The sequence below is a fragment of the Syngnathus leptorhynchus genome, unplaced genomic scaffold (assembly GCF_054491065.1).
Source record: "Syngnathus leptorhynchus isolate UIUO unplaced genomic scaffold, UIUO_Slep HiC_scaffold_117, whole genome shotgun sequence".
NCBI lineage: Eukaryota > Metazoa > Chordata > Actinopteri > Syngnathiformes > Syngnathidae > Syngnathus > Syngnathus leptorhynchus.
In genome coordinates this window covers 120,102-145,178 of record NW_028232084.1, presented here as the reverse complement: position 1 = coordinate 145,178, position 25,077 = coordinate 120,102, and the positions used below count along the sequence as shown (strand labels likewise).

Below are 25,077 nucleotides of genomic sequence, written 5' to 3'. Positions count from 1 at the left end.
TGTTTTGGACACTCGGGTGAAGAGAGGGGCGGAGCTGTCAACTGATCACCACCTGGTGGTGGGTTGGCTCCGATGGCGGGGGAAGATGCCGGTCCGACCTGGCAGACCCAAACGCTCTGTGAGGGTCTGCTGGGAACGTCTGGCAGAATCCCCTGTCAGGAAGAGCTTCAACTCCCACCTCCGGCAGAGCTTTTCCCACGGGGAGGCGGGGGACATTGAGTCCGAGTGGACCTTGTTCCGCGCCTCCATTGTTGAGGCAGCCGACCGGAGCTGTGGCCGTTAAGGTTGTTGGTGCCTGTTGTGGCGGCAATCCCCGAACCCGCTGGTGGACACCGGCGGTAAGGGATGCCGTCAAGCTGAAGAAGGAGTCCTATAGGGCTTTTTGGCCTGCGGGACTCTGGAGACAGCTGACAGGTACCGGATGGCCAAGCGGAACGCGGCTTCGGCGGTTGCTGAGGCAAAAACTCGGGCGTGTGAGGAGTTTGGCGAGACCATGGAGAATGACTTCCGGACGGCTTCGAGGAAATTCTGGTCCACCATCCGGCGTCTCAGGAGGGGGAAGCAGTGCACGGTCAACACTGTTTACAGTGGAGATGGTGTGCTGCTGACCTCGACTCGGGATGTCGTGAGTCGGTGACGAAGACCTCCTCAATTCGACCGACACGCCTTCCATTGTGGAAGCAGGGCCTGAGGACTCTGAGGCGGACTCTCCAATCTCGGAGGTCGAAGTCACTGAGGTAGTTAAAAAACTCCTTGGTGGCAAGGCCCCGGGGGTGGATGAGATCCGCCCGGAGTTCTTAAAGGCTCTGGATGTTGTGGGGCTGTCATGGCTGACACGCCTCTACAGCATTGCGTGGACATCGGGGACGGTGCCTCTGGATTGGCAGACTGGGGTGGTGGTTCCCCTCTTTAAGAAGGGGGACCGGAGGGTGTGTTCCAATTACAGGGGAATCACACTCCTCAGCCTCCCTGGTAAGGTCTATTCAGGGGTGCTGGAGAGGAGGATCCGTCGGGAGGTCGAATCTCGGATTCAGGAGGAGCAGTGTGGCTTTCCTCCTGGCCGTGGAACAGTGGACCAGCTCTACACCCTCGGCAGGATCCTCGAGGGTGCATGGGAGTTCGCCCAACCAGTCCACATGTGTTTTGTGGACTTGGAGAAGGCGTTCGACCGTGTCCCTCGGGAGGTTCTCTGGAGGGTGCTTCGGGAGTACGGGGTGCCGAGCCAACTGATAAGGGCGGTTCGGTCCCTGTATCACCGATGCCAGAGTTTGGTCCACATTTCCGACAGTAAGTCGGATTCGTTCCCAGTGAGGGTTGGACTCCGCCAAGGCTGCGCTTTGTCACCGATTCTGTTCATAATTTTTATGGACAGAATTTCTAGGCGCAGCCGAGGCGTTGAGGGCGTCCGGTTTGGGGACCTCAGCATTGCGTCACTGCTTTTTGCAGATGACGTGGTGCTGTTGGCTTCTTCAGTCCGTGATCTCCAGCTCTCACTGGAGCGGTTCGCAGCCGAGTGTGAAGCGGTCGGGATGAGGGTCAGCACCTCCAAATCCGAGTCCATGGTCGGTCGGGATGAGGGTCAGCACCTCCAAATCCAAGTCCATGGTCCTCGGTCGGAAAAGGGTGGAATGCCCTCTCCGGATCGGGGATGAGAGCCTGCCCCAAGTGGAGGAGTTCAAGTATCTTGGGGTCTTGTTCACGAGTGAGGGCAGGATGGAGCGCGAGATCGACAGGCGGATCGGTGCAGCGTCGGCAGTAATGCGGACTCTGTACCGGTCCGTCGTGGTGAAGAGAGAGCTGAGCCAAATGGCAAAGCTCTCGATTTACCGGTCGAGCTACGCTCCTACCCTCACCTATGGTCACGAGCTATGGGTCGTGACCGAAAGAACAAGATCCAGGATACAAGCGGCTGAAATGAGTTTCCTCCGCAGGGTGTCCGGGCTCTCCCTTAGAGATAGGGTGAGAAGCTCAGTCATCCGGGAGAGACTCGGAGTAGAGCCGCTGCTCCTCCACGTTGAGAGGAGCCAGTTGAGGTGGCTCGGGCATCTCATTAGGATGCCTCCTGAACGCCTCCCTGGGGAGGTGTTCCGGGCATGTCCCACCGGTAGGAGACCCCGGGGACGACCCAGGACGCGCTGGAGAGACTACGTCCCTCGGCTGGCCTGGGAACGCCTTGGAATCCCCCGGGATGAGCTGGAGGAAGTGGCTGGGGAGAGGGAGGTCTAGGAGTCCCTCCTAAAGCTGCTGCCCCCGCGACCCGACCCCGGATAAGCGGAAGAAGATGAAGGTGAAGGTGAAGATTTATTTATTTTCAATTCAATCGTTCAAGCAATTTTTTTACAACACCCATCACGTATGGCATTCGGAAACTTCAGCCCTAGTTTTAACTCCGACATTGAAACTATAACCCGAGTTTGAAACGTAAATTGTGTAGTGTCATACATACCGTTGTAGTTCACGTTTCTTACCGCTAGAGGGGAGACTATGTACAGTAAATAAAGAGCCTGGCTCCCTGTGAACTCAAAGCAGCAGTCTTTATTTGTAAAATAACCCAACATTACATACATATTGCGCTTCCATGTAGTGTTTTTATCCTTTTCATGACATTTACTTTGATACAGCGAAATGCAGGTCGCAACGGCAAATTCGTGCTACCACACAAAAAGCTGTCAATAACGTTTCACGATAGCCATGTTTCCGTGAAACACCAAAAGTCTTGGAAGAAAGCCTTTTTCGGATCTGGTTGTGACATGGATAGGAGACGTTCAGGGAATACCAGGTGCTAAAAGCCTTTTTTTTCCCCACGTCAATTGTGAAAGGAAACTTTTACAACAGCCATCAAGTTGCTTGGCACGGGTTTTCACGGGCAATTGTGTCTATAAAATGCAAAACTCTGGGAACTCTGATGGCTTACGGCCATACTACCCTGAGAACACGCAATCTCGGAAGCTTAGCAAGGTCTGGCCAGGTTAGTACTTGGATGGGAGACCGCCTGGGAATACCAGGTGCTGTAAGCTTTTATTTTATTGTATTTTTTTCAATTCAATCGTTCAAGCAATCTTTTACAACACCCATCACGTATGGCATTGGGAAACTTCAGCCCTAGTTTTAACTCCGACATTGAAACTATAACCCGAGTTTTAAACGTAAATTGTGTGGTGTCATCCATAGCGTTGCAGTTCACGTTTCTTACCGCTAGAGGGGAGACTATGTACAGCAGTGGTTCCCAAAGTGGGCGGTACCGGTGGGAAGATCTGGGGGGGCGGTGAGGAAGAAGGGGGCGGTAGGGGGGCGGCAGTCTGAAGTCGAAGTCAGAAGTTCGAGTGGTAGATTTGAGGACATTTTATTGCTTGAAATACCAGACTGGGTGATCAATCCATTCCTAAATGTCGTCGGTGAAGAAACTGGAGTGGCAGAGGAAGAACTGATTTCAATTCAAAATGACATTGAGCTAAGGCCAAAGTTCAAAAAGTCATATCAAGATTTTTGGTTCCAAAAAAAAATCTCTGACTGCTATCAAGTGCTGTGGAACAAGGTCAAGATGTACTTTATTGCCTTCCCAACATCATATTTAGTAGAACGGGGCTTCAGTGCAGTCGCCTTGCTTCTTTCCAAGCAAAGAAACCGACTGAAAATTACTGACCGCGGGGATCTACGACTTCTTCTTAGTGAGTTCCAGCCTGATGTTGAGAAGCTTGTGTCCCTGCACCAAGCACATCCATCCCATAATATTAAGTGTGAGACAAAAATGTTACTGGTGGAGTGTTTAGGTCTTTACCATTCTATGTTGCTGAAACAGTTAAAACAGTTAAAAAATGAATTGGTTTGCTAAATTGGGTTTTATTTGTGAAATACACATCAGTGTTTAACCTCTTTTCAAATTGCAGCATACCAAATATCAAGAAAGAGGTGTTTGTTTCCGTATGTGTCTGTGGGGGGACGGGGGGCTAGGAACTCACTAGGGAGCCAAGGGGGCGCCAGCCTGCAAAACATGGATGGGAGATGTTCAAGGAATACCAGGTGCTGAAAGCCTTTTTTTTCCCACATCAATTGTGAAAGAAAACTTTTACAACAGCCATCAAGTTGCTAGGCACAGGTTTTCAGGGGCGATTGTTTATATAAAATGCAAAACTTTGGTGACTTCGACGGCTTACGGCCATACTACCCTGAGAACGCCCGATTGTCCGATCTCGGAAGCTTAGCAAGGTCGGGCCTGGTTAGTACTTGGATGGAAGACCGCCCGGGAATACCAGGTGCTGTAAGCTTTTATTTTATTTTTTTCAATTCAATCGTTCAAGCAATCTTTTACAACACCCATCACGTATGGCATTCGGAAACTTCAGCCCTAGTTTTAACTCCGACATTGAAACTGTAACCCGAGTTTGAAATGTAAATTGTGTGGTGTCATCCATACCGTTGTAGTTTACGATTCGTACCACTAGAGGGGAGACTATGTACAGTAAATAAAGAGCCTGGCTCCCTGTGAACTCAAAGCAGCAGTCAAATGTCTTGAAAAGGGGAAAAACACTTCCAATGTAGTGTTTTTCCCCTTTTCAAGACATTTACTTTGATACGGCAAAATGCAGGTCGCAACGGCAAATCCGTGCTACCACACAAAAAGCTGTCAATAACGTTTCATGATAGCCATGTTTCCGTGAAACACCAAAAGTCTTGGAAGAAAGCCTTTTTCTTACCTGGTTGTTACATGGATGGGAGACGTTCAGGGAATACCAGTGCTGAAAGCCTTTTTTTTCCCACGTCAATTGTGAAAGGAAACTTTTACAACAGGCATCAAGTACCATCGTTGCTTGGCACGGGTTTTCAGGGCCGATTGTGTCTATAAAATGTAAAACTCTGGAGCCTCTGATGGCTTGCGGCCATACTACCCTGAGAAAGCCTGATCTCGTCCGATTTCGGAAGCTTGGCAAGGTCGGGCCCGGTTAGTACTTGCATGTACTACCACTAGAGGCGAGACTATGTACAGTAAATAAAGAGCCTGGCTCCCTGTGAACTCAAAGCAGCAGTCTTTATTTGTAAAATAACCCAACATTACATACACATTGCCCTTCCATGTAGTGTTTTTACCCTTTTCATGACATTTACTTTGATACAGCAAAATGCAGGTCGCAACGGCAAATTCGTGCTACCACACAAAAAGCTGTCAATAACGTTTCATGATAGCCATGTTTCCGTGAAACATCAAAAGTCTTGGAAGAAAGCCTTTTTGGGACCTGGTTGTGACATGGATGGGAGACGTTCAGGGAATACCAGGTGCTGAAAGCCTTTTTTTTCCCACGTCAATTGTGAAAGGAAACTTTTACAACAGCCATCAAGTTGCTTGGCACCGGTTTTCATGGGCGATTGTGTCTATAAAATGCAAAACTCTGGGGATTCCTATGGCTTACGGCCATACTACCCTGAGAATGCCCGATCTCGTCCGATCTCGGAAGCTTAGCAGGGTCAGGCCTGCTTAGTACTTGGATGGGAGACCGCCTGGGAATACCAGGTGCTGTAAGCTTTTATTTATTTATGCGTTTATGCATTTATGTATTTATGTATTTATGTATTTATTTATTTATTTTCAATTCAATCGTTCAAGCAGTTTTTTTACAACACCCATCACGTATGGCATTCGGAAACTTCAGCCCTAGTTTTAACTCCTACATTGAAATTATAACCCGAGTTGGAAACGTAAATTGTGTAGTGTCATCCATAGCATTGCAGTTCACGTTTCTTATTGCTAGAGGGGAGACTATGTACAGTGAATAAAGAGCCTGGCTCCCTGTGAACTCAAAGCAGCAGTCAAATGTCTTGAAAAGGGGAAAAACACTTCCAATGTAGTGTTTTTCCCCTTTTCAAGACATTTACTTTGATACGGCAAAATGCAGGTCGCAACGGCAGATCCGTCCTACCACACAAAAAGCTGTCAATGACGTTTCATGATAGCCATGTTTCCGTGAAACACCAAAAGTCTTGGAAGAAAGCCTTTTTCTGACCTGGTTGTTACATGGATGGGAGACGTTCAGGGAATACCAGTGCTGAAAGCCTTTTTTTTCCCACGTCAATTGTGAAAGGAAACTTTTACAACAGGCATCAAGTACCGTCGTTGCTTGGCACGGGTTTTCAGGGGCGATTGTGTCTATAAAATGTAAAACTCTGGAGACTCTGACGGCTTACGGCCATACTACCCTGAGAACGCCCAATCTCGTCCAATCTCGGAAGCTTAGCAGGGTCGGGCCTACTTAGTACTTGCATGGGAGACCGCCTGGGAATACCAGGTGCTGTGAGCTTTTATTTTATTTTATTTTTTTTCACTTCAATTGTTCAAGCAATCTTTTACAACACCTGTTAGAGATGTTCTGACTCTAACTTATTTTGCAAGAACCACACTGGAGACAGTATGCCCTTTAAGCACTTGCAGGTGGAGAGCTTGTCTGTTACTGTAGGTACAGCAATGTCCTAACAGACTCAGCCGTTAGTCTCTTACAAGAGCATATTTATTGAGAACAAGTAGGGTGGGGGTGACATTTGACATGTTTGGTGGTCACCTCAGCAAATGGTTAATCAGTGCAGAGGGTCCCAGTTGGTGGTCACCTCAGCAAATGGTTAACCAGTGCAGAGGGTCCCAGTTTATTGTTTTACGAGGTCTTGGAAATAAAACCTAGTGGAGCATTTTAGATGACTAAGTAAACAAGGATGTTTCCACACCATTTGGAAAGTTTCAACAACTGAATGGTTAAACTTTTCAGAGTCAAGGAAAGGTAAAAGGTTCAAACAAAGTTCATCATTCTAGTCTACATCTCAACATAATTATACGATCAAGATAGTTTATAAACCCTAACATATCCCTCCTGTTTATCATATGATTATGCCCACCCCGATCAATAAAACATAAGTAAGAAAATATAATGAAGAAAGAAAAACAACAACAAAATCTAAACACAGAAACAGCACATCATTGTGTCCATCACTTGCAAAGCATTTTCGATCATCATTTCAAAATCATTAGTGTTCTGTAAAACATGCTCGGCTAAACATCATTTACGCAATCTACGTAGATCAATTTTAATGTGTGAGTGAAAAACCTGCGGCAAGATGTCATAATGCAGGAAAAGTCTCACACGGTCCCTCTGCCTTAGGCGACCAGAATGTTACCAATAACAACAGTTAAGACAAAAATTTGAGGCGAGACTATGTACAGAAGTGGTTCCCAAAGTGGGCGGTACCGGTGGAAAGATCTGGGGGGGCGGTGAGGAAGAAGGGGGCGGTAGGGGGGCGGCAGTCTGAAGTCGAAGTCAGAAGTTCGAGTGGTAGATTTGAGGACATTTTATTGCTTGAAATACCAGACTGGGTGATCAATCCATTCCTAAATGTCGACGGTGAAGAAACTGGAGTGGCAGAGGAAGAACTGATTTCAATTCAAAATGACATTGAGCTAAGGCCAAAGTTCAAAAAGTCATATCAAGATTTTTGGTTCCAAAAAAAAATCTCTGACTGCTATCAAGTGCTGTGGAACAAGGTCAAGATGTACTTTATTGCCTTCCCAACATCATATTTAGTAGAACGGGGCTTCAGTGCAGTCGCCTTGCTTCTTTCCAAGCAAAGAAACCGACTGAAAATTACTGACCGCGGGGATCTACGACTTCTTCTTAGTGAGTTCCAGCCTGATGTTGAGAAGCTTGTGTCCCTGCACCAAGCACATCCATCCCATTAATATTAAGTGTGAGACAAAAATGTTACTGGTGGAGTGTTTAGGGGGGGGGGCTAGGAACTCACTGGGGAGCCAAGGGGGCGCCAGCCTGCAAAACATGGATGGGAGATGTTCAGGGAATACCAGGTGCTGAAAGCCTTTTTTTTCCCACATCAATTGTGAAAGGAAACTTTTACAACAGCCATCAAGTTGCTTGGCACGGGTTTTCAGGGACGATTGTGTCTATAAAATGCAAAACTCTGGAGATTCTGATGGCTTACGGCCATACTACCCTGAGAACGTCCGATCTCATTCGATCTCGGAAACTTAGCAGGGTCGGGCCTGGTTAGTACTTGGATGGGAGACCGCCTGGGAATACCAGGCGCTGTAAGCTTTTATTTTAGTTTATTTTTTTTCAATTCAATCATTCAAGCAATTTTTTTACAACACCCATCACGTATGGCATTCGGAAACTTCAGCCCTAGTTTTAACTCCGACATTGAAACTTGTTAGGATACGGATTTTTAGCTATTGATCTGACTCCAAATTGCGATCAACACTTAACACAAGTTTCTATGTCCCAATCCTGCGGCAAGATGTCATAATGCAGGAAAAGTCTCACACGGTCCCTCTGCCTTAGGCGACCAGAATGTTACCAATAACAACAGTCAAGACAAAAATTGCTCGTGATTGTTCAGCCGTCGGGGGCTTGGCATGCCCACTGTTGGAGGGTGAGCACAATTCTCACCCCCTTTGCAGCACTGCTTCATCGGGGGAGAACTTGGAAATGTCTGCCGCGCGGTTGTCGTCTTCAGTCTTCAGTGGCCAGGGGAGACTACCTGGCCACCAAGGGGGAAGAGGATTATTCTGCCTCTATTTGAACTGGGGGCGGGGACGCTGTCGATGGTCGGTTGTTTATACTTCAGATTTAGCAGTAGTTGTTGTGTCTGTGTCAGCGTCTTACCACCATCTTGCTCTGCTTCATACCATACCGTTCCATTACAGGAATGATACACCCTCACTCGTTCTCCTTTCGCTCCATCACTTCTGCCATCCCGCACCATATGTTCAAACGCCAACATAGTCCACACAAAGCACAAGCCAGCAAGCAAAATAGTCAATAAAGTTAAACATTTGCATCGTCGTCGTCTTGGTTCAGACACTTTCAAGTCCGACTTTGATCCAATTCTCGCCATCGTCACGTTCCCTCTCTTGACCTGCCCGTCCGGGCGGTCAACCTTTATGCTCACCATAGGCAGGCACAAAGTCTGGGGCCTGGCGCAACTGTGAGTAATGGTACCACTTTTGTCCTTTAGTTTCCAATTGGACGGCGTGTGAAGTTCTAGCCAGAACCCTAAACGGTCCTTTCCAGCGAGGTTCAGTCCACTTCCGGGAAAGCACCCGGAGGTAGACATACGGAGTGATGTCCGACTCCGGTGATGCTGATGACAAATCTGCAACCGCTTTGTCTGCGACCTGCGTAGACACACTGGATACAAGTGAATGAAGATACTTCCAGTATGCAGCGTGTGATAAATCAGGTGTCGGTACGTCAGCTGGCGGGACCAAGGTGGAGGCAGGCCCTGGCATTAGGCGACCAGTCAACAGTTCGAATGGCGCAAAACCTGTTATTTTGTGAACAGTTTGGCGGACTCCATGCACAATATTCAGCAGTGGTTGCGTCTTTTCTGCATAATGTGGGATCCATGCTCTGCAGTAATTGCAGAGCCCCAAAAATGACATTTTTTTTTTTTTATTCAGGTTTTGGTGCATCTGCAATGATTTGTTTTCAGTTTTTTTGTATCTGTCTTCCAGCAGCTGACAACGTGTGACCTAAATAGTTCACTTCCTGTTTGATCCATTGTAGTTTATTTTTGCTTACTTTATTCCCTGCTTTACAGAGATAGTGTAACAAAGCTAAGGAGTCTTCCTTGCAAGCAGCTTCAGTTTCAGAGGCTATCAAGAGATCATCTACATAAACTAGAAGTTGGCTTTTGTTTGAAATTTGAAAATCAGCCAAACATGCCATGATAGCTTGAGTGAAAATAGTTGGACTATCAGCAAATCCCTGCGGCAATCTGGTGTACGTATAACTTAGTCCTTTAAAGGTAAACGCAAACCAAAACTGTGAGTCTGGGTGGATTGGCACTGAGAAAAATGCATTGCTAAGATCAATCACCGTGAAAAACTTCTGGTATGGTTTCAAAGTGTTCAGAAGTGTGTGCGGGTCAGGCACATTAGGTGCTCGTTTGTATTGCCTCATTTACTGCTCGTAAATCTTGTATCATTCGCCAATCAATCTTGTTGGCCTTTTGGACTGGAAAAATAGGAGTGTTGCAAGGAATATCTGAGCACTTCCTAATGATCCCTCCTGACAAAAGATCATTTACGACAGGGGCTATCCCATTTATTGCCTCCTGGTTTAAAGGAGATTCTCTGATCCCGGTTAGATTTGGATGTTAAGTCCTGTAGCAAATGGTTCCTTTGATCAGTCAAACAAATGTTGATGAGCCAGGGAAGCGCATAAGCGCGTGCCCTTCTAAACACCCACACCACTTCCTCATAACTTCGTTAGTAATTAGCAACAACTTTTTCTTTGGGTTTTTTGTTTTTGTTTTCTTAGCATTTAACTTGCACAAAATCACTCTTTTGTCCAAGCTGCTCTACCAATTTCCCATAGTAGTCTCCAACAACTTCAACCATTCAACCAATACTTTCCTTTCATTCAGGAAATCATTCGTCCCTGCTCATTTGCATCTCACACACAGTCACCAAAGAGGAGTCTTTTCAACACATTGGTCCCAAGCTATCCAAGTCCTCCACACAACATTCATATACCATTCTCAGCACAATCCCTATCCTAATGTTTCCGATAGAACAATTCACCAGTCCAAAAAAAAACAAAACTCAACACATAAAAAAAAAAACACAGCTTGCGAATTAAACCAGTTTTCTGTCTACAAACAGATTTCTTTCTTTTCTTCTCTTATTTATTTATTTATTTATTTATTTTATTCTTCAAAATTGTTTCTGTTTTGCGGTGCAAATTGGATAGACCACAGTCTAACAAATTTCTTTTGTACACAGGTTTAGCCAATTTTATCAGTTTAACAAATATGCACACACGTGCACAGCTCTCGGTGCGAGGGGAGGGGACCTGGCAACAATGATTCGTCACAAGCTGGCCATTTCTTGCGGTCGATCATGAAGCTGGTCCCACCCACGCACGCGAGGACAGCACATTCTAATTTTTCTATTTATCTTTTAGAAACAAGTTGTATTACTTTACCACTTGATTTGCAAATTTTAACTTTAGTGTGCACACATAATTTGACCCCTTGTCATTTGCCGGGCATACAATCAGCATTGTCATAATTTCATTGTATGTACAGGGGTTCTAATAACCTAAAAAAAATGTTTTAAACCAAAAGTAGGAGGATGAGCGGTCAAAGGGGAGGAAGCCCGTTATGCTGAAAATTTGGCTTTTCCTCTGCCCCTCCCTCCACCCTTTGATTGGTCTCGTTTTGCATAACGACACACTCTTGCAAAGTGTCCTCGTCTCCCACAGTTCCAACAGTTGTCAGAATCTGGTGGGGGTTTTGAACCATATGGCGGCCTGCGACCTTGTTGGCCTTGACCTCTTCCTCTGCCCCATTGGGAACTTTGGAAGAAAACTGTTGCATCTTCATCTACATGATTATCATCATCATCTAGATGAAATACATCAGAACCTTTGCCTTTCTTGAACACTTTGTCAGCGTCTCTGGCCCACTACATGGTTGTTGTAACACAAGCAGTGTGTGCTTCCACCAAGTGTTTCCACACCCTGTTGTCTAATTCAGGTGGGGAACCATTGAGGAGCGCATATTTTAGCTGTTGCTGATAAGCAAGTTTAATGGAGCAGTGTCTAACTCCACCACCAGTTCTGCCTCTGACTTCAGCTCCACGTCTGACTTCAGCACCACCTCCAGCTCTGCCTCTGACTTCAGCTCCGCATTTGACTCCAGCTCCTCACTAGCTCTGCCTCTAACTCCAGCTCCTCCTCCAACTCCAGCTTCACACCATCTCTGCCTCCGATCCCGGCCCCACACCAGAGCTGCCTCTGACTACAGCTGAAGGCAGTTCCGTTCCGCCTCCAACTCCAGCTCCACACCAGCTCCGTCTCCAACGCCTTTTCCATGATGACATATTTTTTTTGGTCCCACCGGGATTTGAACTCGGGCCGCTGGGTTGAGAGTCCAGAGCACTATCCACTATACCATGAAGACTTCACTAGTGTTGCAGGGAAGGAATGTACACTATATGTTTTAATGGAGCAGTCTCTGACTCCACCACCAGCTCTGCCTCTGACTTCAGCTCCACTTCTGACTTCAGCACCGCCTCCAGCTCTGCCTCTGACTTCAGCTCCGCCTCCAGCTCTGCCTCTGACTCCAGCTCTACACCATGTCTGCCTCTGACTTCAGCCCCACTTCCGCCTCCAGCTCCGCCTCCAGCTCCACACCAATCTCTGACTTCAGCTCCACCTCCGACCCTGACTTCAGCTCCGCCTCTGACTCCAGCTTCACATCAGCTCTTCCTCTGACTTCAGCTCCACCTCCGACTCCAGCTCCACACCAGTTTTGCATCTGACTTCAACTTCAGCTCCGCCTCTGACTACAGCTCCTCCTCCGACTCCAGCTCCACACCAGTTCCACCTCTGACTCCAGCTCCACATCAGCTCTGCCTGCAACTCCAGCTCCACACCAGCTTTGCATCTGACTCCAATTTCAGCTCTGCCTCTGACTTCAGCTCCGCCTCCAGTTCTGCCTCTGACTTCAGCCCCACTTCCGCCTTCAACTTTGCCTCCAGCTCCACACCTGCTCTGCCTCTGCCTTCAGCTCCGCCTCCAGCTCCACACCAGTCTCTGACTACAGCTCCACCTCTGACTCCAGCTCCACACCAGCTTTGCATCTGACTCCAACTTCAGCTCCGCCTCTGACTTCAGCTCCACACCAGTTCTACATCTGACTCCAGCATCTCTGCCTCTGACTTCAGCCCTACTTCCGCCTCCAGCTCCGCCTCCAGCTCCACACCAGTTTCTGACTTCGGCACTACCTCCGATCCTGACTTCAGCTCCGCCTCTGACTCCAGCTCCACACCAGTTCTGCATCTGACTTCAACTTCACCTCTGACTACAGCTCCTCCAACTCCAGCTCCAAACCATCTCTGTCACTGACTTCAGCTCTGCCTTCGATTCCGGCACCATACCAAATCTGCCTCTGACTTCAGCTCCGCCTCTGACTTCAGCTCCGCCTCCAGCTCCAGCGCCACCTCTGACTTCCGTTCCGCCTCCGACTCCAGCTCCACACCAGCTCCGCCGCCAACGCCTGTTCCATGATGACATATTTTTTTTGGTCCCACCGGGATTTGAACTCGGGTCGCTGGGGTGAGAGTCCAGAGCACTATCCACTATACCATGAAGATTTCACTAGTGTTGCAGGGAAGGAATGTACACTATATGGTTTAATGGAACAGCCTCTGACTCCACTTCCACACCAGCTCTGCCTCTGACTTCAGCGCCGATACCGACTCCAGCTCCACACCAGTTCTGCCACTGACTTCAGCTCCATCTCTGACTCCAGCTGCTCACCAGCAATGCCCCTGACTTCAGCTCCACCTCAAACTCCAGCTCCACACCAGCTTTGCATCTGACTATAATTTCAGCTCCGTCTTTGACTTCAGGTTCACATCAATTTCGCTACCGACTTCAATTCCGATACCAGTGTCACACCAGCTCTGCCTCTGACTTCAGCTCCACCTCTGACTTCAGCGCCGGTACCAGCTTCATACCATTTCTGCCTCTGACTTCAGCTCCACACCTGCTCCACCTTTGACCACAGCACCGCGGTTAGTTCTGCCTCTGACTACGGTTCTACCTCCACACCAGTGTCTGACTTCTGCACCACCTCCGACTCCAGTTCCACACCAGATTTGCATCTGACTCCAAGTTCTCCTCCAACTCCTGCTCCACATTATCTTTGCTTCTGATACCAGCTTCACACCAGATCTGCCTCTGACTTCAGCTCCGCCTCCAGCTCCGCCTCTGAGTTCCGTTCCGCCCCCAACTCCAGCTCCACACTAGACTTCACTAGTGTTGCATCATTGAATGGGATGCCATTATGCACCCTAAATTATTTTTTAAATGTTAATGGAATGGACTTCTCATCACCTTCAAGAGCTAGAGATTTACCGTTTTTATTTCCCATCTTAACTTGGTATTTTTAGATTTTTCCAATTTTTTTTTTTCAATTTTTTGTTTTTCTTTTTTGAGGATCCTCAATGCAGGATTAAATTTACCCTTCAACAAAATTACTAGCCTGTGTATTACCGTTGGTTTTTGCTAGTACTGTTTTTTTTTCAATTTATCCTACCATTCACACTCTCAAGCACACAACTTTCATGCAAACAGCTCGGAAAAACAGACCAAAAAAAGAATCTACGCCCTTCTTCAATTAAGAAAAAGAAGCTCTGTCTTTTTTTTAACCTGTTCCTTCCACTGGGACTCCAACCCAAGCTGTTCTATGGCTCGGAAAAACGTACAAAGAAAAATCTACACCCTTCTTTGAATCACAAAAAAGAAGCTCTGTGTTCCTTAGCACGTTCCTTCCACTGGGACTCCAACCCAAGCCAGATCCTGCAGCTTGGAAGAACAGACAAAGAAGAATCTACGCACCTCTTCAATGAATGAAAAGGAAGCTCTGTTTTCCTTAGTCTGTTCCTTCCACTGGGACTTAAACCCAAGCCAGATCCTGCAGCTTGGAAGAACAGACAAAGAAGAATCTACGCACCTCTTCAATGAATGAAAAGGAAGCTCTGTTTTCCTTAGTCTGTTCCTTCCACTGGGACTTAAACCCAAGCTATATTCCGTGCACCTTCCACTCTTACGCGTTTCACAACAGCACAATCACACAATTTTAGGGCTTTAACTTACTTGTCCCCTGGTTCGTTGCACTGCCGGATCCCGTCAATCCACTGTAGTCCGACGAAGGCAGACCTAAGATGCTGGCCCAGCGAAGAATTTTCTTGCCAGGTCTTTTCTTTACCAGATCCTCCTAATGGACGCTGGCTTGTCGACAATGCAGCACGTCGTCCTCCGTCGATCAGCAGTGGGTATGTTGGATCCGGGTCACGGCACCAAAATGTTAGAGATGTTCCGACTCTAACTTATTTTGCAAGAACCACGCGAGAGACAATATGCCCTTTGAACACTTGCAAGTGGAGAATTTGTTCGTTACTGTAGATACAGCAATGTCCGAACAAAGTCTGCCGTTGAAGTCATGCAAGAGAGTATTTATTGAGAGAAGAAGGGTGGGGGTGAGAGTCAGCCAAGGTGGGGGTGACATTTGACATGTGTGGTGGTCACCTCAGCAAATGATTAACCACTTGGGAGGGTCCCAGTTTATCGCTCCACGAGGCCGTGGACATAAATCCTAGTGGAGCAAAACAAGGACGCCTCCACACCATCTGGAAAGCTTCAACAACTGAATGGTTAAACTTTTCAGAGTCACGGGAAGGTAAAAGGTTCAAACAAAGTTCATCATTCTAGTCTACATCCCAACATAATCATACGATCAAGATAGTTTATAAACCCTAACACTCTGCATCAATATTGTCTATAGGTGGGTGAAATTTGAATCTGGGACGTTTTCTGCTGGATGGTCCCATCAATTGTCATCAATGTCCACACAAAATCATAAAAATAGCACTACTAAAATTAATTCTGAAAAATCCAAAAAACAGGAGTCTAGGTGTTCCCCGTCCAGATTACTGGACCGCGGGACACCAACATCATCTCCAGCAATCCTGTCTGCCATGGGTTGTTTAATTTGGAATGCATTCTGAGACTCAAACCAGTACAAATTAGGAACGTGAGTTTTCCGCCAATCGGTCTGTTGCAACAACTGCTTGACCATTGAGCCCAATTGTCTGGCCTCGTGTCCTGGAGCAATAGCCGGCGAAATGTGTGGCACCCCTTTCTCTGTCATTTTGAACCATTGCATTTGTTCATATGTCAGTTCAGTTGCCGCTGCAACTCCCTATTTACGCACTCCTCTCATCTCACACACATACACACACACACACACACACACACACACACACACACACACACACACACACACATTCCCCCCAATTTTATTCATTTAGGATATTTTAGCGGTCTAATCTCTCACAGGAGGAACTGCTACCACCGGATGTTTTGGGGAGGCCTCACTTCTCCCAGGATCTCAAAAAACCTGGCTATTTGAATACGCTCGTCAACGTACCCTTGTCCACCACGACGAAGCTAGGTCCCGGACCTATCCGTAATACGCATAAGTCCCTGACTTTACCGTACACGTCACACACATAAGTTCCAAACTTATTCACCGTATGTATCTTAACTTCTTGCACACTTTATTTGATCTGAACAACAGTCTCCTCTTAAATTTCCTCTTTCAATTTGCAGAATTTAGACTTATAGTAACAGGTATTCTGCTAACCTTATCAGTGATGAGCGCTCAGGGTTGAGGAGACGTTGTACCAGCTCAACGTTGTGCACTTAACCCAAACGGTTCGCCGACCGAGAGACAGCGTCCCAGACGCTGTCCGGTGTCCTGGATTCAGACCACGAGTTGCCAATTACCCTTCTCTTGACATTATGTCGGGGTCACCAAGAAATTGTTAGGATACGGATTTTTAGCTATTGATCTGACTTCAAATTGCAATCAACACTTAACACAAGTTTGGATGTCCCAATCCACACACTGGCGCACCTAACAATTTTGCGAGTTCATTCTGTCAAAGAGAAGACCAGTAGATCAATCAGACCAAATTTACCAATTGTTTATTCCTAACAAAGCACACTAATACAGGCCTGGGTCCAGGGTCCCTCACACTAAAACTCGTGCGTTTTTGTGACCACCAAAAGACGACACATTAACTTCAATCGTTCAAGCAATCTTTTACAACACCCATCACGTATGGCATTCGGAAACTTCAGCCCTAGTTTTAACTCCGACATTGAAACTATAACCCGAGTTTGAAACGTAAATTGTGTGGTGTCATCCATACCGTTGTAGTTCACGTTTCTTACCGCTAGAGGGGAGACTAGGTACAGTAAATAAAGAGCCTTTTACTTTGATACAGCAAAAAGCAGGTCGCAACGGCAAATTCGTGCTACCACACAAAAAGCTGTCAATAACGTTTCATGATAGCCATGTTTCCGTGAAACACCAAAAGTCTTGGAAGAAAGCCTTTTTCGGATCTGGTTGTGACATGGATAGGAGACGTTCAGGGAATACCAGGTGCTAAAAGCCTTTTTTTTTCCCACGTCAATTGTGAAAGGAAACTTTTACAACAGCCATCAAGTTGCTTGGCACGGGTTTTCAGGGGCAATTGTGTCTATAAAATGCGAAACTCTGGAGACTCTGATGGCTTACGTCCATACTACCCTGAGAACACGCGATCTCGGAAGCTTAACAAGGTCAGGCCTGGTTAGTACTTGGATGAGAGACCGCCTGGGAATACCAGGTGCTGTAAGCTTTTATTTTATTGTATTTTTTTCAATTCAATCGTTCAAGCAATCTTTTACAACACCCATCACGTATGGCATTCGGAAACTTCAGCCCTAGTTTTAACTCTGACATTGAAACTATAACCCGAGTTTGAAACGTAAATTGTGTGGTGTCATCCATAGCGTTGCAGTTCACGTTTCTTACGGCTAGAGGGGAGACTATGTACAGCAGTGGTTCCCAAAGTGGGCGGTACCGGTGGGAAGATCTGGGGGGGCGGTGAGGAAGAAGGGGGCGGTAGGGGGGCGGCAGTCTGAAGTCGAAGTCAGAAGTTCGAGTGGTAGATTTGAGGACATTTTATTGCTTGAAATACCAGACTGGGTGATCAATCCATTCCTAAATGTCGTCGGTGAAGAAACTGGAGTGGCAGAGGAAGAACTGATTTCAATTCAAAATGACATTGAGCTAAGGCCAAAGTTCAAAAAGTCATATCAAGATTTTTGGTTCCAAAAAAAAATCTCTGACTGCTATCGAGTGCTGTGGAACAAGGTCAAGATGTACTTTATTGCCTTCCCAACATCATATTTAGTAGAACGGGGCTTCAGTGCAGTCGCCTTGCTTCTTTCCAAGCAAAGAAACCGACTGAAAATTACTGACCGCGGGGATCTACGACTTCTTCTTAGTGAGTTCCAGCCTGATGTTGAGAAGCTTGTGTCCCTGCACCAAGCACATCCATCCCATTAATATTAAGTGTGAGACAAAAATGTTACTGGTGGAGTGTTTAGGTCTTTACCATTCTATGTTGCTGAAACAGTTAAAACAGTTAAAAAATGAATTGGTTTGCTAAATTGGGTTTTATTTGTGAAATACACATCAGTGTTTAACCTCTTTTCAAATTGCAGCATACCAAATATCAAGAAAGAGGTATTTGTTTCCATATGTGTCTGTGGGGGGACGGGGGGCTAGGAACTCACTGGGGAGCCAAGGGGGCGCCAGCCTGCAAAACATGGATGGGAGATGTTCAAGGAATACCAGGTGCTGAAAGCTGAAATCCTGCAGCTTGGAAGAACAGACAAAGAAGAATCTACGCACCTCTTCAATGAATGAAAAGGAAGCTCTGTTTTCCTTAGTCTGTTCCTTCCACTGGGACTTAAACCCAAGCTATATTCCGTGCACCTTCCACTCTTACGCGTTTCACAACAGCACAATCACACAATTTTAGGGCTTTAACTTACTTGTCCCCTGGTTCGTTGCACTGCCGGATCCCGTCAATCCACTGTAGTCCGACGAAGGCAGACCTAAGATGCTGGCCCAGCGAAGAATTTTCTTGCCAGGTCTTTTCTTTACCAGATCCTCCTAATGGACGCTGGCTTGTCGACAATGCAGCACGTCGTCCTCCGTCGATCAGCAGTGGGTATGTTGGATCCGGGTCACGGCACCAAAATGTTAGAGATGTTCCGACTCTAACTTATTTTGCAAGAACCACGCGAGAGACAATATGCCCTTTGAACACTTGCAAGTGGAGAATTTGTTCGTTACTGTAGATACAGCAATGTCCGAACAAAGTCTGCCGTTGAAGTCATGCAAGAGAGTATTTATTGAGAGAAGAAGGGTGGGGGTGAGAGTCAGCCAAGGTGGGGGTGAAATTTGACATGTGTGGTGGTCACCTCAGCAAATGATTAACCACTTGGGGAGGGTCCCAGTTTATCGCTCCACGAGGCCGTGGACATAAATCCTAGTGGAGCAAAACAAGGACGCCTCCACACCATCTGGAAAGCTTCAACAACTGAATGGTTAAACTTTTCAGAGTCACGGGAAGGTAAAAGGTTCAAACAAAGTTCATCATTCTAGTCTACATCCCAACATAATCATACGATCAAGATAGTTTATAAACCCTAACACTCTGCATCAATATTGTCTATAGGTGGGTGAAATTTGAATCTGGGACGTTTTCTGCTGGATGGTCCCATCAATTGTCATCAATGTCCACACAAAATCATAAAAATAGCACTACTAAAATTAATTCTGAAAAATCCAAAAAACAGGAGTCTAGGTGTTCCCCGTCCAGATTACTGGACCGCGGGACACCAACATCATCTCCAGCAATCCTGTCTGCCATGGGTTGTTTAATTTGGAATGCATTCTGAGACTCAAACCAGTACAAATTAGGAACGTGAGTTTTCCGCCAATCGGTCTGTTGCAACAACTGCTTGACCATTGAGCCCAATTGTCTGGCCTCGTGTCCTGGGGCAATAGCCGGCGAAATGTGTGGCACCCCTTTCTCTGTCATTTTGAACCATTGCATTTGTTCATATGTCAGTTCAGTTGCCGCTGCAACTCCCTATTTACGCACTCCTCTCATCTCACACACACACACACACACACACACACACACACACACACACACACACACACACACACACACACACACATTCCCCCCAATTTTATTCATTTAGGATATTTTAGCGGTCTAATCTCTCACAGGAGGAACTGCTACCACCGGATGTTTTGGGGAGGCCTCACTTCTCCCAGGATCTCAAAAAACCTGGCTATTTGAATACGCTCGTCAACGTACCCTTGTCCACCACGACGAAGCTAGGTCCCGGACCTATCCGTAATACGCATAAGTCCCTGACTTTACCGTACACGTCACACACATAAGTTCCAAACTTATTCACCGTATGTATCTTAACTTCTTGCACACTTTATTTGATCTGAACAACAGTCTCCTCTTAAATTTCCTCTTTCAATTTGCAGAATTTAGACTTATAGTAACAGGTATTCTGCTAACCTTATCAGTGATGAGCGCTCAGGGTTGAGGAGACGTTGTACCAGCTCAACGTTGTGCACTTAACCCAAACGGTTCGCCGACTGAGAGACAGCGTCCCAGACGCTGTCCGGTGTCCTGGATTCAGACCACGAGTTGCCAATTACCCTTCTCTTGACATTATGTCGGGGTCACCAAGAAATTGTTAGGATACGGATTTTTAGCTATTGATCTGACTTCAAATTGCAATCAACACTTAACACAAGTTTGGATGTCCCAATCCACACACTGGCGCACCTAACAATTTTGCGAGTTCATTCTGTGAAAGAGAAGACCAGTAGATCAATCAGACCAAATTTACCAATTGTTTATTCCTAACAAAGCACACTAATACAGGCCTGGGTCCAGGGTCCCTCACACTAAAACTCGTGCGTTTTTGTGACCACCAAAAGACGACACATTAACTTCAATCGTTCAAGCAATCTTTTACAACACCCATCACGTATGGCATTCGGAAACTTCAGCCCTAGTTTTAACTCCGACATTGAAACTATAACCCGAGTTTGAAACGTAAATTGTGTGGTGTCATCCATACCGTTGTAGTTCACGTTTCTTACCGCTAGAGGGGAGACTAGGTACAGTAAATAAAGAGCCTTTTACTTTGATACAGCAAAAAGCAGGTCGCAACGGCAAATTCGTGCTACCACACAAAAAGCTGTCAATAACGTTTCATGATAGCCATGTTTCCGTGAAACACCAAAAGTCTTGGAAGAAAGCCTTTTTCGGATCTGGTTGTGACATGGATAGGAGACGTTCAGGGAATACCAGGTGCTAAAAGCCTTTTTTTTCCCCACGTCAATTGTGAAAGGAAACTTTTACAACAGCCATCAAGTTGCTTGGCACGGGTTTTCAGGGGCAATTGTGTCTATAAAATGCGAAACTCTGGAGACTCTGATGGCTTACGTCCATACTACCCTGAGAACACGCGATCTCGGAAGCTTAGCAAGGTCAGGCCTGGTTAGTACTTGGATGAGAGACCGCCTGGGAATACCAGGTGCTGTAAGCTTTTATTTTATTGTATTTTTTTCAATTCAATCGTTCAAGCAATCTTTTACAACACCCATCACGTATGGCATTCGGAAACTTCAGCCCTAGTTTTAACTCTGACATTGAAACTATAACCCGAGTTTGAAACGTAAATTGTGTGGTGTCATCCATAGCGTTGCAGTTCACGTTTCTTACCGCTAGAGGGGAGACTATGTACAGCAGTGGTTCCCAAAGTGGGCGGTACCGGTGGGAAGATCTGGGGGGGCGGTGAGGAAGAAGGGGGCGGTAGGGGGGCGGCAGTCTGAAGTCGAAGTCAGAAGTTCGAGTGGTAGATTTGAGGACATTTTATTGCTTGAAACTGCTGTGAACTCAAAGCAGCAGTCAAATGTCTTGAAAAGGGGAAAAACACTTCCAATGTAGTGTTTTTCCCCTTTTCAAGACATTTACTTTGATACGGCAAAATGCAGGTCGCAACGGCAAATCCGTGCTACCACACAAAAAGCTGTCAATAACGTTTCATGATACCCATGTTTCCGTGAAACACCAAAAGTCTTGGAAGAAAGCCTTTTTCTTACCTGGTTGTTACATGGATGGGAGACGTTCAGGGAATACCAGTGCTGAAAGCCTTTTTTTTCCCACGTCAATTGTGAAAGTAAACTTTTACAACAGGCATCAAGTACCATCGTTGCTTGGCACGGGTTTTCAGGGCCGATTGTGTCTATAAAATGTAAAACTCTGGAGCCTCTGATGGCTTGCGGCCATACTACCCTGAGAACGCCTGATCTCGTCCGATTTCGGAAACTTAGCAAGGTCGGGCCCGGTTAGTACTTGCATGTACTACCACTAGAGGCGAGACTATGTACAGTAAATAAAGAGCCTGGCTCCCTGTGAACTCAAAGCAGCAGTCTTTATTTGTAAAATAACCCAACATTACATACACATTGCCCTTCCATGTAGTGTTTTTACCCTTTTCATGACATTTACTTTGATACAGCAAAATGCAGGTCGCAACGGCAAATTCGTGCTATCACACAAAAAGCTGTCAATAACGTTTCATGATAGCCATGTTCCCGTGAAACACCAAAAGTCTTGGAAGAAAGCCTTTTTCGGACCTGGTTGTTACATGGATGGGAGATGTTCAGGGAATACCAGTGCTGAAAGCCTTTTTTTTCCCACGTCAATTGTGAAAGGAAACTTTTACAACAGCCATCAAGTTGCTTGGCACGGGTTTTCAGGGGCATTTGTTTCTATAAAATGCAAAACTTTGGAAACTTTGTCGGATTACGGCCATACTACCCTGAAAACGCCTGATCTCGGAAACTTAGCACGGTCGGGCCTGGTTAGTACTCGGATGACAGACCGCCTGGGAATACCAGGTGCTGTAAGCTAATATTTATTTATTTATGTATTTATTTTTTCAATTCAATCGTTCAAGCAATCTTTTGCAACACCCATCACGTATGGCATTCGGAAACTTGAGCCCTAGTTTTAACTCCGACATTGAAACTATAACCCGAGTTTGAAACGTAAATTGTGTGGTGTCATCCATAGCGTTGCAGTTCACGTTTCTTACCGCTAGAAGGTAGCGACTAGAGAAACCGACTGAAAATTACTGACCGCGGGGATCTACGACTTCTTCTTAGTGAGTTCCAGCCTGATGTTCAGAAGCTTGTCCCTGCACCAAGCACATCCATCCCATTAATAATAAGTGTGAGACAAAAATGTTACTGGTGGAGTGTTTAGGGGGGGGGGGGGCTAGGAACTCACTGGGGAGCCAAGGGGGCGCCAGCCTGCAAAACATGGATGGGAGATGTTCAGGGAATACCAGGTGCTGAAAGCCTTTTTTTTCCCACATCAATTGTGAAAGGAAACTTTTACAACAGCCATCAAGTTGCTAGGCACAGGTTTTCAGGGGCGATTGTTTATATAAAATGCAAAACTTTGGTGACTTCGACGGCTTACGGCCATACTACCCTGAGAACGCCCGATTGTCCGATCTCGGAAGCTTAGCAAGGTCGGGCCTGGTTAGTACTTGGATGGAAGACCGCCCGGGAATACCAGGTGCTGTAAGCTTTTATTTTATTTTTTTCAATTCAATCGTTCAAGCAATCTTTTACAACACCCATCACGTATGGCATTCGGAAACTTCAGCCCTAGTTTTAACTCCGACATTGAAACTGTAACCCGAGTTTGAAATGTAAATTGTGTGGTGTCATCCATACCGTTGTAGTTCACGATTCGTACCACTAGAGGGAAGACTATGTACAGTAAATAAAGAGCCTGGCTCCCTGTGAACTCAAAGCAGCAGTCAAATGTCTTGAAAAGGGGAAAAACACTTCCAATGTAGTGTTTTTCCCCTTTTCAAGACATTTACTTTGATACGGCAAAATGCAGGTCGCAACGGCAAATCCGTGCTACCACACAAAAAGCTGTCAATAACGTTTCATGATAGCCATGTTTCCGTGAAACACCAAAAGTCTTGGAAGAAAGCCTTTTTCTTACCTGGTTGTTACATGGATGGGAGACGTTCAGGGAATACCAGTGCTGAAAGCCTTTTTTTTCCCACGTCAATTGTGAAAGGAAACTTTTACAACAGGCATCAAGTACCATCGTTGCTTGGCACGGGTTTTCAGGGCCGATTGTGTCTATAAAATGTAAAACTCTGGAGCCTCTGATGGCTTGCGGCCATACTACCCTGAGAACGCCTGATCTCGTCCGATTTCGGAAGCTTAGCAAGGTCGGGCCCGGTTAGTACTTGCATGTACTACCACTAGAGGCGAGACTATGTACAGTAAATAAAGAGCCTGGCTCCCTGTGAACTCAAAGCAGCAGTCTTTATTTGTAAAATAACCCAACATTACATACACATTGCCCTTCCATGTAGTGTTTTTACCCTTTTCATGACATTTACTTTGATACAGCAAAATGCAGGTCGCAACGGCAAATTCGTGCTATCACACAAAAAGCTGTCAATAACGTTTCATGATAGCCATGTTCACGTGAAACACCAAAAGTCTTGGAAGAAAGCCTTTTTCGGACCTGGTTGTTACATGGATGGGAGATGTTCAGGGAATACCAGTGCTGAAAGCCTTTTTTTTCCCACGTCAATTGTGAAAGGAAACATTTACAACAGCCATCAAGTTGCTTGGCACGGGTTTTCAGGGGCATTTGTTTCTATAAAATGCAAAACTTTGGAAACTTTGTCGGATTACGGCCATACTACCCTGAAAACGCCTGATCTCGGAAACTTAGCACGGTCGGGCCTGGTTAGTACTCGGATGACAGACCGCCTGGGAATACCAGGTGCTGTAAGCTAATATTTATTTATTTATGTATTTATTTTTTCAATTCAATCGTTCAAGCAATCTTTTGCAACACCCATCACGTATGGCATTCGGAAACTTCAGCCCTAGTTTTAACTCCGACATTGAAACTATAACCCGAGTTTGAAACGTAAATTGTGTGGTGTCATCCATAGCGTTGCAGTTCACGTTTCTTACCGCTAGAGGGTAGACTATGTACAGTAAATAAACAGCCTGGCTTCCGGTGAACTTAAAGCAGCAGTCAAATGTCTTGAAATGGGAAAAACACTTCCAATATAGTGTTTTTCCCTTTTTCAAGACATTTACTTTGATACGGCAAAATGCAGGTCGCAACGGCAAATTCGTGCTACCACACAAAAAGCTGTCAATAACTTTTCATGATAGCCATGTTTCCATGAAACACCAAAAGTCATGGAAGAAAGCCTTTTTCGGACCTGGTTGTGACATGGATGGGAGACGTTCAGGGAATACCAGGTGCTGAAAGCCTTTTTTTTCCACGTCAATTGTGAAAGGAAACTTTTACAACAGCCATCAAGTTGCTTGGCACGAGTTTTCAGGGGCGATTGTGTCTATAAAATGCAAAACTCTGGATATTCTGACAGCTTACGGCCATACTACCCTGAGAATCCCCGATCTCGTCAGATCTCGGAACCTTAGCAGGGTCGGGCCTGGTTAGTACTTAGATGGGAGTCCGCCTGGGAATACCAGGTGCTGTAAGCT

The 25,077-nt window shown here is 46.1% G+C and overlaps 1 non-coding gene and 6 pseudogenes across 1 annotated transcript; all 7 read left to right on the top strand.

The window, feature by feature from the left end:
* Positions 1-2,908: 2,908 nt before the first annotated feature.
* Positions 2,909-3,017, top strand: LOC147037796 (5S ribosomal RNA; annotated as a pseudogene).
* Positions 3,018-4,148: 1,131 nt separating this feature from the next.
* On the top strand, positions 4,149-4,265 carry LOC147037795 (5S ribosomal RNA; annotated as a pseudogene).
* Positions 4,266-5,399: 1,134 nt separating this feature from the next.
* Positions 5,400-5,518, top strand: LOC147037794 (5S ribosomal RNA). Its single transcript, XR_015064300.1, has one exon. It is a non-coding gene; the product is annotated as a 5S ribosomal RNA (ribosomal RNA).
* Positions 5,519-6,171: 653 nt separating this feature from the next.
* Positions 6,172-6,290, top strand: LOC147037793 (5S ribosomal RNA; annotated as a pseudogene).
* Positions 6,291-7,965: 1,675 nt separating this feature from the next.
* Positions 7,966-8,084, top strand: LOC147037792 (5S ribosomal RNA; annotated as a pseudogene).
* A 14,906-nt stretch (positions 8,085-22,990) lies between these two features.
* LOC147037791 (5S ribosomal RNA) lies at positions 22,991-23,107 on the top strand (annotated as a pseudogene).
* Positions 23,108-24,958: 1,851 nt separating this feature from the next.
* LOC147037790 (5S ribosomal RNA) lies at positions 24,959-25,077 on the top strand (annotated as a pseudogene).